The 18,633-nt window shown below is 49.6% G+C and overlaps 1 protein-coding gene across 1 annotated transcript in view; it reads right to left on the bottom strand.

Moving 5' to 3' along the window:
- SKAP2 (src kinase associated phosphoprotein 2) overlaps nt 1–18,633 on the bottom strand; it is a 678,462-nt gene that overhangs the window by 206,855 nt on the left and 452,974 nt on the right. The gene's annotated exons all lie outside the window — the stretch shown is intronic.

The following is an 18,633-nucleotide window of genomic DNA, read 5'->3' as shown; positions in this document are numbered from 1 at the left end:
CCCAGAAGGCGAATGCATAGATGCACCGAGATCCAGGCTGGCTTCAGGACAGCCCGGACCCATCGACTGGATTTCCATAGCCTTCTCCAAGGGAAGGAACATTCTCTGAGATTCCGTGTCCAGTATCATACCCAGGAAGGAAAGCCTCTGCTTCGTTCCAGGTGAGATTTTGGTAAATTCAGAATCCAACCGTGATCCAGGAGTAGTCTGGTTGACAGGCGAATGCTGTCCGACAACCGCTCCGTGGACGGTGCCATTATCAGAAGATCGTCCAGGTAAGGAATTATGTTCACTCCCTGTTTGCGGAGTAGAAACATCATCTCTGCCATCACCTTGGTGAACAATCTCGGTGCCGTGGAGAGACCAAATGGCAGGGCCTGGAACTAGTAGTGGCAGTCCTGCAGTGCAAACCGTAGATAAGCCTGAGGAGGCGGCCAGATCGGAAAGTGAAGGTACGCATCCTTGATATCTTGAGACACTATGAATTACCCCTTCTCCAGACCTGAGATCACCGCTCTCAGAGACTCCATCTTGAATTTGAACACTCGTAAGTACGGGTTCGATGACTTGAGGTTCAAAATCAGTCTTATAGAACCGTCCGGTTCGGTACTACAAACAGGTTGGAATAATATCCCTTGTTTTGCAGATGAGGTGGAACTGGAACAATGACCTGAGTCTGTACCAGTTTTTGAATGGCGTTCTGTAAGGTTATACTTGCTTCCTGTGAAACTGGTAAGCCTGATTTGAAGAATCTGTGAGGTGGGAGCTCCTGAAACTCCAGTCTGTAGCCTCTGGGAAATAAGATCTATGACCCAGGGATCCTGGCATGATGTTGTCCAGATCTGACAGAAAATTTTTAGTCGGGCTCCCACCTGCCAGTCCTCCAGGCATCGCGGTCCACCGTCATGCTGAGGGACTTGAGGAAACAGAGCTTGAGCTCTGTTCCTGTGAACCGGCAGTTGCTGGTTTTCATGGTTTACTTCTAGTGCCTCTGACGGCTGTAGAAGAACCTCTGGTTTTGCCCTTAAACTTGGCAGTCTGAAAGGACTGGAGATTAGGTCCTGAGTAGGCTTTCCTGGCTGGGGGAGCTGCAGAAGGAAGATACGTATACTTACCCGCAGTAGCGTTGGCGATCCATTTGCCTAGTTCATCTCCAAATAATGCCTTACCTGTGAAGAATAGGCCTTCCACGGCTTTCCTGGAGTCTGTGTCGGCAGTCCACTGGCGTAGCCATAAGCCTCTTCATGCTGACACAGCCATAGCAGTGCTGCGTGCATTAAGCAAGCCTATTTCTTTTATGGCTTCCACCATAAAATTAGCAGAGTCCGATATATGTTGCAGGAGTAAAACAATCTCCCCCTTAGGCAAGGTACCTAACCCTTCAATTAGGTTACCCAACCATTTTGCAATGGCCTTAGTAATCAACCAACATGCTATAGTGGGTCTCTGTGCCACCCCAGCAGCTGTATACCATAGATTTGAGTGTATTCTCAATTCTACGATCAGCCGTGTCTTTTAGAGAGGCTGCACCAGGGACAGGCAATACAATTTTCCGTGACAGCCTGGATACTGATGCATCCACTATCGGTGGATTTTCCCTTTTTTTTCTATCCTCAGGAGGAAAGGGAAAAGATGATATTTATCTTTTAGGGATTTGAAATTTCCTATCAGGATTAACCCGCGGTTCTTCAAACAGGGTATTTAGTTCCTTTGACGCAGGAAAGGTGGCTGAGGGTTTCTTTTTTATATTAAAATAGGATTCCTCAGACTCCTCTGTTACTTAATCAGGGATATGCAGAACCTCTGATAGCCTCTATGAGAGCCTCTATTCCCTGTGACAGAATAGCTTCCCCCACCTCTGCGTCCACCTCCCCCTCCTCCATGTCTGACCCCTCATCATCAGAGTCAGACTGAAGTATATGGGCCAAATGATGTTTTTGTGGACAAATGGAAGGGGACTGAGATGCTGGTTTGGGTACTGAGTCTCTGTTCATAAACTCAGTCGTCGATTGTCTTAAGTATTGCGTCTCTTTCTTATAGCAGGATAATTTACTAGAAATATTGGAAAGCATTTCCCTAATGCAGGGGTTGGGAACCTCCGGCCCGCGGGCTGTATAAGGCCCGCGAAGCCGTTTGCTCCGGCCCACCCGCTTCTCTCAGTGAGACACGCCGCCGCTCAGTCCGGCAGCAGCGTGTCTCAGCTGTCAGGACAGGGAGGAGAGCGCGGCTATTGTCGGGTGGCGGAGGCGGCGTGTAGGACTTGAAACTAGCCGCCGGTTCATGAGCCAATCAGAGCTCGCGGACCGGCAGCCAATCAGGAGCCGCGGCTGCCGATCCGCGAGCTCTGATTGGCTCTCGAACAGGCGGCTGGTTTCAAGTCCTACACGCCGCCGCCCAACATAGCCGCGCTTTCCTCCGTGTCCTGACGAAAGGAGCAGCAAGCAGCGGTAAGCAGCACGCAGAGGGGGGGGGGGGTTTGAATACCTGGCACGTTGGGGGCATCTGTATACCTGGCACTGTGGGGGGCATCTGTACACCAGGCACTGTGTGGGCATCTGTATACCTGGCACTGTGGGGACATCTGTATGCCTGGCACTGTGAGGGGCATTTGTATACCTGGCACTGTGGGGGCATCTGTATACCTGGCACTGTGGGGGCATCTGTATACCTGGCACTGTGAGGGGCATCTGTATGCCTGGCACTGTGAGGGGCATTTGTATACCTGGCACTGTGAGGGGCATTTGTATACCTGGCACTGTGGAGGCATCTGTATACCTGGCACTGTGGGGACATCTGTATACCTGGCACTGTGGGGACATCTGTATACCTGGCACTGTGAGGGGCATTTGTATACCTGGTAGTGTTCACTCTTAGGATTTTTTTAGGGCAGGGTGCTGATCACGGGGAGGGCACATTTTTCATTCGTGAGGGCACATTTTTCATTCATGAGGGCACATTTTTCATTCGTGAGGGCACATTTTTAAGTTAGAAGGGCAAAATTAGGTACATACTATAATGCTTGGTGCTCCCATTCCTATAGGTGAAAGCATGGACAGTGCGCACCGGAGGCGTGCAGCAAAAATTTAGGGGAGTTGTTTCGTGAGGAAGGGGCGTGACCACATAATAGTACCAAATCACATTATACCACACAACAGTGCTGCTTATACACATTGCACCAGGTAGAACCTCCTATACACACTGCGCCAGGTGTATACATATTGCGACAGATAGAGCACGTTATACACATTGCACCAGGTAGAACCTCCTATACACACTGCGCCAGGTAGAGCACGTTATACATATTGCGCCAGGCAGAGCACTGAGGCACACTGCACCAGGGAGAGAACACTGAGGCACACTGCATCAGGGGTAGAGCACTGAGGCACACTGCACCATGGAGAGAACACTGAGGCACATTGCACCAGGGAGAGAACACTGAGGCACACTGCACCAGGGAGAGAACACTGAGGCACATTGCACCAGGGAGAGAACACTGAGGCACATTGCACCAGGGAGAGAACACTGAGGCACATTGCACCAGGGAGAGAACACTGAGGCACACTGCACCAGGGAGAGAACACTGAGGCACATTGCACCAGGGAGAGAACACTGAGGCACATTGCACCAGGGAGAGAATATTGAGGCACATTGCACCAGGGAGAGAACACTGAGGCACACTGCACCAGGGAGAGAACACTGAGGCACACTGCACCAGGGAGAGAACATTGAGGCACATTGCACCAGGGAGAGAACACTGAGGCACACTGCACCAGGGAAAGAACACTGAGGCACATTGCACCAGGGAGAGAACACTGAGGCACACTGCACTAGGGAGAGAACACTGAGGCACACTGCACTAGGGAGAGAACACTGAGGCACACTGCAACAGGGAGAGAACACTGAGGCACACTGCAACAGGGAGAGAGCACTAGGAGGAAGGGGAGGACGGGCACAGGGCAGATGCAGAGCGGCACTCACCGTTACGGAGGAGAGCGCAGTGCCGGGCCAGCGGGGCCGGTCTCTTGATGCTGACGGCGGAGCCCAGGTCAGCGCGCAGCGCCATGGTGAGGGGGAATCAAACCATGCCGGAGGACTGGCGGGAGACACCGCAGGCTCTGATTAGCTGCTCCTCCCCACTGCACGCTGACCCTGTCTCCGCCTTCAGCTGAGAGCTATCAGCGCGGCGGGGGGGGGGGGGGGGGAGAAGTGACAGCGCGGCGGGGGGGAGAAGTGACAGCGCGGCGGGGGGGAGAAGTGACAGCGCGGCGGGGGGAGAAGAGCAGTCCTTAGCAGGGCGGCAGGGCGGGCACAAACGGGCAGGGCGGCATTCTGTCACTCAAAAAAGGGGCAGGGCGCAGCGCCCTGCAAAAGAAGCTTAGAGTGAACACTACCTGGCACTGTGAGGGGCATTTGTATACCTGGCACTGTGAGGGGCATTTGTATACCTGGCACTGTGAGGGGCATTTGTATACCTGGCACTGTGGAGGCATCTGTATACCTGGCACTGTGGGGACATCTGTATACCTGGCACTGTGGGGACATCTGTATACCTGGCACTGTGAGGGGCATTTGTATACCTGGCACTGTGAGGGGCATTTGTATACCTGGCACTGTGGGGGGGGGGCATTTGTATACCTGGCACTGTGAGGGGCATTTGTATACCTGGCACGGTGAGGGACATTTGTATACCTGGCACTGTGAGGGGCATTTGTATACCTGGCACTGTGGGGGCATCTGTATACCTGGCACTGTGGGGACATCTGTATACCTGGCACTGTGAGGGGCATTTGTATACCTGGCACTGTGAGGGGAATTTGTATACCTGGCACTGTGGGGACATTTGTATACCTGGCACTGTGGGGGCAATTGTGGATCTGGCACTGCACTTTTGGGGGCATATGTGTATCACGTCCCATTTTAACTGGCCACATCCATTGTTTTGGCACCTCTAAGGGGCAGACCTACTTGGGGGCAGGGTAATTTTTTAAGTTGAGAATTTTTGTATGGCCCCCGAAGTATTTTATAAATATCCAAATGGCCCTCGGTAGAAAAAAGGTTCCCCACCCCTGCCCTAATGGAATCCAGCCAAGCTGGCTCCGCCCCGCTAGCCTGGGATGGTACACTGCACTGAGTACACAGTAGTGAACCCTCTGGGGAAAAGGAACACTGTGCCTTACAGGTAACACACTCTTTGTCTGACATACTGTGACAGTGACAGCACACACACACAGGAAAAGGTTAAATGCACAATTAACCAACAAAGAGCCCGTGAAGAGTGACACAGAGATAGCCTGGAGCCAACACACAGCGTCCTTACTGCTAATGCCAAGCTTAGCCGGGTCGCAGACTAAGTACCCAGATTGGGGACATAGGCCCTCATTCCGAGTTGATCGGTCGCAAGGCGAATTTAGCAGAGTTACACACGCTAAGCCGCCGCCTACTGGGAGTGAATCTTAGCTTCTTAAAATTGCGACCGATGTATTCGCAATATTGCGATTACTAACTACTTAGCAGTTTCAGAGTAGCTCCAGACTTACTCTGCCTGTGCGATCAGTTCAGTGCTTGTCGTTCCTGGTTGACGTCACAAACACACCCAGCGTTCGCCCAGGCACTCCCACCGTTTCCCCGGCCACTCCTGCGTTTTTTCCGGAAACGGTAGCGTTTTCAGCCACACGCCCCTGAAACGCCGTGTTTCCGCCCAGTAACACCCATTTCCTGTCAATCACATTACGATCGCCGGAGCGAAGAAAAAGCCGTGAGTAAAAATACTTTCTTCATAGTAAAGTTACTTGGCGCAGTCGCAGTGCGAACATTGCGCATGCGTACTAAGCGGATTTTCACTGCGATGCGATGAAAAATACCGAGCGAACAACTCGGAATGAGGGCCATAGTACACTAGTAAGCGCTCCCCCCCTGCTATGACCCCCTGGTACCGCTGAGGTAATCTGGAGTATCTCCGGAGGAGCTGCGCATCCCTGTCAGTCTGTCAGTGTCTGTGTCTACTGCAGAGGGAAAATGGCGCTGGTGAGCTGCTGGATCCGCTCATAGTGAAGCCCCGCCCATTCAATGGCACACGGTCTTCCTGCTTTTTTATACTGGCTGAGGTAATTTTTAGTGCTTACAATGGAGTGAGTCACCTTTTAAGTCTGTAATGCCAGTCTGGGTACTGTGTACACCCGTAGTGTACTTAGACTCATCTCGCTACCTCAGAAGCGGTGCGTCCGCACTGTGTGCTGAGAATTGAGACCCTGCTGCCCTCATAGAAGCCGTGCATCTCTGTACCCTCATGCCGCCATAATGGCCGGCGACCTGCAATCCGGGACGCCGGCATAGTACTCACCACTCTTCTTTCTTCTGGCTCTGTTAGGGGTGGCAGTGTGCTGCGGGAATGAACGCTTGCCGTGGTGGGGCGTGCAAATAGTTCCCTCAGGAGCTAGTGTCCTGTCAGCAGGAAATGGGACCATTAACCCTTTAAGAGGTTGGGCCGTTCCCCCCTAAGTCCCACGAAGCAGGCAGGCTGGTGCCATCCAGTCCTGCCTGAAAATAACAAAGAGAAAATAAATGCAGAAAACTCTTCAGGAGCTTCCAGCGAAGTGACCGGCTCCTCCGGGCACATTTCCTAAACTGAGTCTGGTAGGAGTGGCATAGAGGGAGGAGCCAGTGCACACTAAGTGCCCAAGAGTCCTAGTGGACCCGTCTATACCCCATGGTACTATATGGATTCCCAGTATCATCTAGGACGTAAGAGAAAATAATATTGTCTATTGCTGTGGAACTACAGGTCCCAGCAATCCTCCCCCTCATACTGATACTTGGAGAACAACAAGTACCTGCATGCGGGGCATTAAAGGGCCCACTGGTACCTGTAGTTCCACAACAAAAGAAATATTACAATAAACACACAGACACCGTGTCAGTAAAACTTTAATAAAACATACTTGCACACTCACACTTATATAAATACACACACTTACACATACTTACCTACATCCAACGTCGCCATTCATGTCCACATGTCCCGTAGCATCCACGATCGCTGTTAAAAAAAAAATAATAATACTCACCTACCCCTTGTCTCTAGTCCTCTTCCTTCCCTGTAGGAATCCCAGGGGTTAAAAAAATAAAAAAACGAGAATAAGAATCAGCTTTATTGGCCAGGTATACTTGCGTATACTAGGAATTTGTCTTCGGTTTGCTATACAACTGCCAAGTAGGTAACAGATAAGCAGGTGGGGGCAAGTAAAGCCATACAGATAGGTATACCGTAGTGACACAAGTGAGTTACATGTACGTCTAGTCAGTCAATGTTCAGGAGTTCAGCAGGCGTACTGCTTGGGGAAATAAACTTTTGAGGCTTGTGGTGGACCCGGCGGGGACGGTCCAGTAATGCCTGCCTGAAGGACGCAAGTTAAACATGCTGTCACCGGTGTGTAGCTGGTCCTTTACTATCTTTGTTGCCCGCTTTTTAGCTCTTGACAGGTACAGGTCCTGGACTGAGGGAAGGTCGGCACCGATGATATTCTCTGCGGTTCTGACCACCCTTTGGAGCCTGCATCTGTCCCTTGCGCTGGCGGAGCCGTACCATACCAGTCTCGAGGCGCACAGTACCGACTCCACAATCGCAGAGTAGAAGAGGAGCAGAAGCTTCTGTGGGATATTGAACTTCCTTAGTTGCCTGAGGAGAACAACCTCTGGTGCGCTTTCGCGAAAGTGGCGTCAGCGATGGACCCCCATTTAAGGTCCCGAGAGATTGTGGTCCCTAGGAACTTGAAGGAGTTCACTAGCGATACCACACTGTCAGCAATCGTTAGTGAAGGTGCACTAGCTGACTTCTTCCTGCAGTCCACTATTATCTCGACAGTTTTGAGGGGGTTGAGCTCATGGTTGTTGTGTCTGCACCACTTGGCTAACCAGTCTACTTCCCGTCTATAGGCCGATTCGTCCCCGTCCTTGATGAGGCCGATGACAGTGGTGTCGTCAGCGAATTTGATAATCTTTACTGATTGCACCTCTGAGGTGCAGTCATTTGTGTACAGGGAGAAGAGCAGGGGTTTTCAGGTGATTCGAAACCAGACGCTCTAACATTTTCATGACCACAGACGTCAGTGCCATCGGCCTGTAGTCGTTCAGGTTTGTGATAGAGGGTTTCTTGGAGACTGGGACGATAGTGGACTTTTTGAGGCAGGACGGGACTTTCTGTAGCTCCAGCGATTTGTTGAAGATCTTGGTGAATATGGGGGCGAGCTGACCCGCACATGCTCTCAGGGCAGATGGTGACACTCCGTCAGGACCCGGAGCTTTCCTGGGTTTGGACCTTTTGAACAGTGCCTCCACCTCTGCTTGGGCGACTTGCAATGCCTGGAGTTGGCCGTCGGTGTTCGGGGCATCATAGAGGTTATTGTTTGGGTCGCAGGGGACTTCTTTTGCGAACATGCAATAAAAGTGGTTCAGCTCATCTGCTAAGTCTTGGTGCATGGTGGTGGACTTCGATGTCTTCTTGTAGTTGGTTATGGATTGCATTCTTTTCCATACAGATACGGGGTCATTGGTGGAGAGATCATTTGTCAGCTTGTCCGAGAACTGCTTTTTTGCTAGCCTGATTTCTTTAGTCAGAGAGTTCCTAGTTCGGTTGTATAGTGCTCTGTCACCGCTGCTATAGGCCTCCTCTTTGGCCCGACGAAGTTGCCTGAGCTGGGCGTTGAACCAGGGCTTGTTGTTGTAAATGCAGTAAGACTTGGTAGGTAAACACATGTCCTCACAGTAGCTGATGTAGGATGTGACAGTGTCTCTCAGGTCATTCAGGTCGGTTGCCGAGGCTTCGAAGACCCCCCATTCCGTGCAGTAGAAGCAGACCTGGAGCTTCAACTTAGCCTCGTTGGTCCATTTCTTAACAGTTTTGATGACAGGCTTAACCGCTCTCAGCTTCTGTGTATAGGTAGGGAGTAGGTGGATGAGGTAGTGGTCAGATAGGCAGAGTGCAGCAAGCGGGATAGACCGGAAGACAGACTTGAGGGTAGCGTAGCAGTGGTCAAGGGTGCGCCCTTCCCTAGTGGGACACGTGACTTGTTGTTTGTACTTAGGTAGCTCCTTGCTCAGGTTAGTTCTGTTGAAGTCACCCAGCACTATAAGCAGAGAGTCTGAGTGTTTTTGTTCTATGTCGGATATGCATACGGCCAGGTGGTGCAAGGCTTCCTTCGCACAGGTGAGGGAAGGGGATGTACACCCCCACAAGGACAATTGAGGCAAATTCCCGGAGGGGAATTGAAGGAGTTGCAGTTGATACTTAGCATCTCTAGGTGAGGGATACATGATTTGCCTAGGATCGTGACATTGGTGCACCATCTGTCATTGAAGTAGAAGCAGATGCCACCACCCTTCGTTTTTCGTGAGAGAACCCTGGAGCAATTGGCTCTGAGGAGACCGAAGCCCGGCAGAGACATCGGGTTGTCCGCAATATGGTCATCCAGCCACATCTCCGTAAATCAGAGGACGGACGACCCTGTAATGCCTGACCCTGCGCTGCCCAGAAGGAGGGACAGTTCATTGAACTTGTTTGCCAGTGAGCGCATGTTCGAGAGCAGGATCGCAGGAAGTGCAGACCGGTGTCCTCACCGCCGCCACCTCACTAGGGCGCCTGCGCGACAGCCTCTCCTCTGAGCCCAGGTCCTTCTACCAGGGCCAACATGAGGGACTCCGTCATTCTCTTTCCATGGCCGCCGATCCGCCTGCCAGTCGCCGCCCGGGCTGCGGGCGCAGCCGCTCGGTCATCCACGACATCTGCACCCCTGCCACACAGGGCAGCGAGGGCTGCAAGGGCCGCTGATCCACCAGCCGACGGGCCCGAACGTGGGGTAAGCACCGCGGGAGCGCTCCAACTTAGGAGGACTTCCCTGCTGTATTTGGTCACCGGTGGGATAGACAAGAGCAGGGGAAAACAAGGGGAAGCAGGTATTTTGGCTGATCTGCATAGCTCTGAGGCAGCCATCTGCAAAGCCATCTTGGATTGTAATCACGTTGGCGCCATCGATGAATCCATCGCACTAAAGGGGATCCATGTTTACACATGGATCCCCTTTATCTCCTTTCCCTGAATGCCGGGACCTCCCATGACTCCTGTCACTAGACGACCCTGCAACCAATCAGGGAGCGCCACGTCATAGCGCTCTTCTGGAACCAGGACCGGTCCAAGAGTTCTGTGCTGGTTGTTTAAATACGGGGACCCCCCAATCATTTTTTTTCTGTATTTTTTGCAACCAGGACAGGCTCAAAGAGCCCGAGGCTGGTTATACTTTTTGGGGGGACCTGCATGGTTTTTTTTTTTATATTTTTTAACTCTTTAAACACTTTTAAAGGCAGAAGCATGCACAGATATCACTGATCTGTGCATGCTTAACCAAAAATCGTCAGTGTGTAAACCTTGTCTATTATTCTGGCGATTTTGGTAAGGTTTTCTGTCTGTTACATTTGCGATTTTCAGTGTTTTCAATGGGAAAACATCACCTGGATGCGATTTTGACACTTGCAATTTTTGGAACAAGTAAAAAAATGCGATTTTGGCCAAAATCACATTCAATTACATTTACGATTTTTGGAAAACGTGCAAATTTGCTGTAAAAATCACCCGTTTTTTGAAATCGCACCCTATAACATTTAGCCTCCTGTGTTTGACAAGCCATCCCCCATTACCTCCATTAAACACACTAAGGCCCTCATTCCGAGTTGTTCGCTCGCTAGCTGCTTTTAGAAGCTTTGCACACACTAAGCCGCCGCCTACTGGGAGTGTATTTTAGCATAGCAGAATTGCGAACGAAAGATTAGCAGAATTGCGAATAGAAATTTCTTAGCAGTTCCTGAGTAGCTCGAGACTTACTCTGCCACTGCAATCAGTTCAGTCAGTTTCGTTCCTGGTTTGACGTCACAAACACACCCAGCGTTCGCCAAGACACTCCCCCGTTTCTTCAGACACTCCCGCGTTTTTCCCAGAAACGGCTGCGTTTTTTCGCACACACCCATAAAACGGCTAGTTTCCGCCCAGAAACACCCACTTCCTGTCAATCACACTCCGATCACCAGAACAAAGAGATTTCTTCGTTAAGCCGTGAGTAAAATACCAAACTTTTTATCAAATTTACTTGGCGCAGGCGCACTGCGAACGTTGCGCATGCACAGTTTGCGACTAATCGCACCGATGCAAAGAAAAATAACGAGCGAACAACTCGGAATGAGGGCCTATGTCAATCACTTTGGGGGTTATTCAGAGTTGTTAGCAAACCAAAAAGTTAGCAATTGGGCAAAACCATGCTGCACTGCAGGTGGAGCAGATGTAACATATGCACAGAGAGTTAGATTTGGGTGGGGTGTGTGCAAACTGAAATCTAAATTGCAGTATAAAAATAAAGCAGCCAGTATTTACCATGCAGAGAAACAATCTAACCCAAATCTGAATCTCTCTGCACATGTTACATCTGCCCCAACTGCAGTGTAACATGGTTTTTCCCAATTGCTAACTTTTTTGGTTTGCTAACAACTCTGAATAATCCCCTTTGTCTCCTAACTCTCACCACAACCATCATCACTTATCATTCGCCGTACGTCTGCAGTGAGACTCAGGCGCATGCGCAGCACAAAAAACATCGGCCAACTGTGCAAACATCGGCATTGCATCCACCTCTGAATCAGCCGAGTGTCAAACAAAACCTTACCTCCCAACTTTGAAGGTGGAGGAAGAGGGACCCCTGCGCGGCGAAGCGTGGCCTAGCACAGGAGGGGCGTGGCCTCTCCCGAGTGGGCGTGACTGAGCGCCACAGACCCGTTTTTCGACATTTTGGGGGCGTGCGGCATCTATTCAGTGATCACCGGCTACTTTGCAGAGCAGAGCAGTGGGTGATCAAAGCCTCCTCCAACTGCCCACCGCCCGCGGGACACTGCGATCAGCGGAAGGGCCAGCGGGACAGTGCCCGAATAGCGGGACTGTCCTGCTGAAATCGGGACAGTTGAGAGGTATGCAAAACACTTCATAAAAAAAGGTCACAGAACCAAACGCTTGTGTTTCAGAGATGTCATTGGCTCAATGTGAATTCATAGGAATAATTGTCAAGAATTTTGCTTTGTCCCCACAAATATTTGCTTTTGTAATGTTTTATTTACTTTCTATTGTTTCCTCTTTGTGCTTCTTTAAGAATAAGTTGGTGGTTAATAAATAAAAGGAATCAGCAGTAATATTAAATGTCTTAATATCATAAACATATGTTGAAATATTATAGACATGTTGGCTTCCATTAGAAATAGGACATCCCTCTGAAGATGGGAGATTCTGCTTCCCATTGTGGTGGGGATTTACAGTATTTTGATTAGTGATGAGCGGGTTCGGTTTCTCGGAAACCGAACCCCCCCGAACTTCAGCTTTTTTTACACGGGCCCGAGCAGGCTCGGATCCTCCCGCCTTGCTCGGTTAACCCGAGCGCGCCCGAACGTCATCATCCCGCTGTCGGATTCTCGCGAGGCTCGGATTCTATCGCGAGACTCGGATTCTATATAAGGAGCCGCGCGTCGCCGCCATTTTCACACGTGCATTGAGATTGATAGGGAGAGGACGTGGCTGGCGTCCTCTCCGTTTAGAGTAGACTAGAGAGTAGTAGAGACACTTGATTTACTAATTTTGGGGAGCATATTAGGAGTACTACTTGCTGATAGTGTGACCAGTGACCACCAGTTTAATTAATCCGTTCTCTGCCTGAAAAAAAACGATACACAGTGTGACACAGTCACATACCATATCTGTGCTCAGCCTCAGTGTGCTGCATCATCTATGTAATACTGTATATCTGACTGTGCTGAGTGCTCACTGCTCACACAGCTTAATTGTGGGGGAGACTGGGGAGCAGTTATAGCAGGAGTACATATTTTAACAGTGCACACTTTTGCTGCCAGAGTGCCACTGCCAGTGTGACTGACCAGTGACCACTGACCACCAGTATATTGTGATTGTCTGCCTGAAAAAGTTAAACACTCGTCGTGTGGTGTTTTTATTCTATAAACGCATTCTGCTGACAGTGTCCAGCAGGTCCGTCATTATATAATATATACCTGTCCGGCTGCAGTAGTGATATATATATATTTTTTATATCATTATCATCCAGTCTATATTAGCACTGCAGCAGACGCAGTACGGTAGTCCACGGCTGTAGCTACCTCTGTGTCGGCAGTCGCTCGTCCATCCATAATTGTATACCACCTACCCGTGGTGTTTTTTTTTTCTTTCTATCTTCTTGATACTAGTAGCTTACTTTAGGAGTCTGCAGTGCTGAGCTGACAGTGTCCAGCAGGTCCGTCATTATATAATATATACCTGTCCGGCTGCAGTAGTGATATATATATATATTTTTTATATCATTATCATCCAGTCTATATTAGCAGCAGACGCAGTACGGTAGTCCACGGCTGTAGCTACCTCTGTGTCGGCAGTCGCTCGTCCATCCATAATTGTATACCACCTACCCGTGGTGTGTTTTTTTTTTCTATCTTCTTGATACTAGTAGCTTACTTTAGGAGTCTGCAGTGCTGAGCTGACAGTGTCCAGCAGGTCCGTCATTATATAATATATACCTGTCCGGCTGCAGTAGTGATATATATATATATTTTATATCTCATTATCATCCAGTCTATATTAGCAGCAGACGCAGTACGGTAGTCCACGGCTGTAGCTACCTCTGTGTCGGCAGTCGCTCGTCCATCCATAATTGTATACCACCTACCCGTGGTGTTTTTTTTTTCTTTCTATCTTCTTGATACTAGTAGCTTACTTTAGGAGTCTGCAGTGCTGAGCTGACAGTGTCCAGCAGGTCCGTCATTATATAATATATACCTGTCCGGCTGCAGTAGTGATATATATATTTTATATCTCATTATCATCCAGTCTATATTAGCAGCAGACGCAGTACGGTAGTCCACGGCTGTAGCTACCTCTGTGTCAGCAGTCGCTCGTCCATCCATAATTGTATACCACCTACCCGTGGTGTTTTTTTTTTTCTATCTTCTTGATACTAGTAGCTTACTTTAGGAGTCTGCAGTGCTGAGCTGACAGTGTCCAGCAGGTCCGTCATTATATAATATATACCTGTCCGGCTGCAGTAGTGATATATATATATTTTTTATATCATTATCATCCAGTCTATATTAGCAGCAGACGCAGTACGGTAGTCCACGGCTGTAGCTACCTCTGTGTCGGCAGTCGCTCGTCAATCCATAATTGTATACCACCTACCTGTGGTGTTTTTTTTTTCTATCTTCTTGATACTACTAGTAGCTTACTTTAGGAGTCTGCAGTGCTGAGCTGACAGTGTCCAGCAGGTCCGTCATTATATAATATATACCTGTCCGGCTGCAGTAGTGATATATATATATTTTATATCTCATTATCATCCGGTCTATATTAGCAGCAGACGCAATACGGTAGTCCACGGCTGTAGCTACCTCTGTGTCGGCAGTCGCTCGTCCATCCATAAGTATACTAGTATCCATCCATCTCCATTGTTTACCTGAGGTGCCTTTTAGTTGTGCCTATTAAAATATGGAGAACAAAAATGTTGAGGTTCCAAAAATAGGGAAAGAACAAGATCGACTTCCACCTCGTGCTGAAGCTGCTGCCACTAGTCATGGCCGAGACGATGAAATGCCAGCAACGTCGTCTGCCAAGGCCGATGCCCAATGTCATAGTACAGAGCATGTAAAATCCAAAACACCAAATATCAGTAAAAAAAGGACTCAAAAATCTAAAATAAAATTGTCAGAGGAGAAGCGTAAACTTGCCAATATGCCATTTACCACACGGAGTGGCAAGGAACGGCTGAGGCCCTGGCCTATGTTCATGGCTAGTGGTTCAGCTTCACATGAGGATGGAAGCACTCAGCCTCTCGCTAGAAAAATGAAAAGACTCAAGCTGGCAAAAGCACAGCAAAGAACTGTGCGTTCTTCGAAATCACAAATCCACAAGGAGAGTCCAATTGTGTCGTTTGCGATGCCTGACCTTCCCAACACTGGACGTGAAGAGCATGCGCCTTCCACCATTTGCACGCCCCCTGCAAGTGCTGGAAGGAGCACCCGCAGTCCAGTTCCTGATAGTCAGATTGAAGATGTCAGTGTTGAAGTACACCAGGATGAGGAGGATATGGGTGTTGCTGGCGCTGGGGAGGAAATTGACCAGGAGGATTCTGATGGTGAGGTGGTTTGTTTAAGTCAGGCACCCGGGGAGACACCTGTTGTCTGTGGGAGGAATAGGGCCATTGACATGCCTGGTGAAAATACCAAAAAAATCAGCTCTTCGGTGTGGAAGTATTTCAACAGAAATGCGGACAACATTTGTCAAGCCGTGTGTTGCCTTTGTCAAGCTGTAATAAGTAGGGGTAAGGACGTTAACCACCTCGGAACATCCTCCCTTATACGTCACCTGCAGCGCATTCATCATAAGTCAGTGACAAGTTCAAAAACTTTGGGCGACAGCGGAAGCAGTCCACTGACCAGTAAATCCCTTCCTCTTGTAACCAAGCTCACGCAAACCACCCCACCAACTCTCTCAGTGTCAATTTCCTCCTTCCCCAGGAATGCCAATAGTCCTGCAGGCCATGTCACTGGCAATTCTGACGAGTCCTCTCCTGCCTGGGATTCCTCCGATGCATCCTTGCGTGTAACGCCTACTGCTGCTGGCGCTGCTGTTGTTGCTGCTGCGAGTCGATGGTCATCCCAGAGGGGAAGTCGTACTCGTAAGACCACTTTTACTACTTCCACCAAGCAATTGACTGTCCAACAGTCCTTTGCGAGGAAGATGAAATATCACAGCAGTCATCCTGCTGCAAAGCGGATAACTGAGGCCTTGGCATCCTGGGTGGTGAGAAACATGGTTTCGGTATCTATCATTACTGCAGAGGCAACTAGAGACTTGTTGGAGGTACTGTGTCCCCGGTACCAAATACCATCTAGGTTCCATTTCTCTAGGCAGGCGATACCGAAAATGTACACAGACCTCAGAAAAAGACTCACCAGTGTCCTAAAAAATGCAGTTGTACCCAATGTCCACTTAACCACGGACATGTGGACAAGTGGAGCAGGGCAGGCTCAGGACTATATGACTGTGACAGCCCACTGGGTAGATGTATGGACTCCCGCCGCAAGAACAGCAGCGGCGGCACCAGTAGCAGCATCTCGCAAACGCCAACTCTTTCCTAGGCAGGCTACGCTTTGTATCACTGCTTTCCAGAATACGCACACAGCTAAAAACCTCTTACGGCAACTGAGGAAGATCATTGCAGAATGGCTTACCCCAATTGGACTCTCCTGTGGATTTGTGGCATCGGACAACGCCAGCAATATTGTGTGTGCATTAAATATGGGCAAATTCCAGCACGTCCCATGTTTTGCACATACCTTGAATTTGGTGGTGCAGAATTATTTAAAAAATGACAGGGGCGTGCAAGAGATGCTGTCGGTGGCCAGAAGAATTGCGGGACACTTTCGGCGTACAGGCACCATGTACAGAAGACTGGAGCACCACCAAAAACGCCTGAACCTGCCCTGCCATCATCTGAAGCAAGAAGTGGTAACGAGGTGGAATTCAACCCTCTATATGCTTCAGAGGTTGGAGGAGCAGCAAAAGGCCATTCAAGCCTATACAACTGACCACGATATAGGAGGTGGAATGCACCTGTCTCAAGCGCAGTGGAGAATGATTTCAACGTTGTGCAAGGTTCTGCAACCTTTTGAACTTGCCACACGTGAAGTCAGTTCAGACACTGCCAGCCTGAGTCAGGTCATTCCCCTCATCAGGCTTTTGCAGAAAAAGCTGGAGACATTGAAGGAGGAGCTAACACAGAGCGATTCCGCTAGGCATGTGGGACTTGTGGATGGAGCCCTTAATTCGCTTAACAAGGATTCACGGGTGGTCAATCTGTTGAAATCAGAGCACTACATTTTGGCCACCGTACTCGATCCTAGATTTAAAACCTACCTTGGATCTCTCTTTCCGGCAGACACAAGTCTGCTGGGGTTCAAAGAACTGCTGGTGACAAAATTGTCAAGTCAAGCGGAACGCGACCTGTCAACATCTCCTCCTTCACATTCTCCCGCAACTGGGGGTGCGAGGAAAAGGCTCAGAATTCCGAGCCCACCCGCTGGCGGTGATGCAGGGCAGTCTGGAGCGACTGCTGATGCTGACATCTGGTCCGGACTGAAGGACCTGACAACGATTACGGACATGTCGTCTACTGTCACTGCATATGATTCTCTCCCCATTGAAAGAATGGTGGAGGATTATATGAGTGACCGCATCCAAGTAGGCACGTCAGACAGTCCGTACTTATACTGGCAGGAAAAAGAGGCAATTTGGAGGCCCTTGCACAAACTGGCTTTATTCTACCTAAGTTGCCCTCCCACAAGTGTGTACTCCGAAAGAGTGTTTAGTGCCGCCACTCACCTTGTCAGCAATCGGCGTACGAGGTTACATCCAGAAAATGTGGAGAAGATGATGTTCATTAAAATGAATTATAATAAATTCCTCCGTGGAGACATTGACCAGCAGCAATTGCCTCCACAAAGTACACAGGGAGCTGAGATGGTGGATTCCAGTGGGGACGAATTGATAATCTGTGAGGAGGGGGATGTACACGGTGATATATCGGAGGATGATGATGAGGTGGACATCTTGCCTCTGTAGAGCCAGTTTGTGCAAGGAGAGATTAATTGCTTCTTTTTTGGTGGGGGTCCAAACCAACCCGTCATTTCAGTCACAGTCGTGTGGCAGACCCTGTCACTGAAATGATGGGTTGGTTAAAGTGTGCATGTCCTGTTTATACAACATAAGGGTGGGTGGGAGGGCCCAAGGACAATTCCATCTTGCACCTCTTTTTTCTTTCATTTTTCTTTGCGTCATGTGCTGTTTGGGGGGTGTTTTTTGGAAGGGCCATCCTGCGTGACACTGCAGTGCCACTCCTAGATGGGCCAGGTGTTTGTGTCGGCCACTAGGGTCGCTTAGCTTACTCACACAGCTACCTCATTGCGCCTCTTTTTTTCTTTGCGTCATGTGCTGTTTGGGGAGTGTTTTTTGGAAGGGCCATCCTGCGTGACACTGCAGTGCCACTCCTAGATGGGCCAGGTGTTTGTGTCGGCCACTAGGGTCGCTTAGCTTACTCACACAGCTACCTCATTGCGCCTCTTTTTTTCTTTGCGTCATGTGCTGTTTGGGGGGTGTTTTTTGGAAGGGCCATCCTGCGTGACACTGCAGTGCCACTCCTAGATGGGCCAGGTGTTTGTGTCGGCCACTAGGGTCGCTTATCTTAGTCACACAGCTACCTCATTGCGCCTCTTTTTTTTCTTCTTTGCGTCATGTGCTGCTGTTTGGGGAGTGTTTTTTGGAAGGGCCATCCTGCGTGACACTGCAGTGCCACTCCTAGATGGGCCAGGTGTTTGTGTCGGCCACAAGGGTCGCTTAGCTTACTCACACAGCTACCTCATTGCGCCTCTTTTTTTCTTTGCGTCATGTGCTGTTTGGGGGGTGTTTTTTGGAAGGGCCATCCTGCGTGACACTGCAGTGCCACTCCTAGATGGGCCAGGTGTTTGTGTCGGCCACTAGGGTCGCTTATCTTA

Source organism: Pseudophryne corroboree, chromosome 5 (assembly GCF_028390025.1).
Source record: "Pseudophryne corroboree isolate aPseCor3 chromosome 5, aPseCor3.hap2, whole genome shotgun sequence".
Lineage (NCBI taxonomy): Eukaryota > Metazoa > Chordata > Amphibia > Anura > Myobatrachidae > Pseudophryne > Pseudophryne corroboree.
The sequence above is the reverse complement of the archived record's forward strand: the minus strand, read 5'-3'. Positions and strand labels throughout refer to the sequence as shown.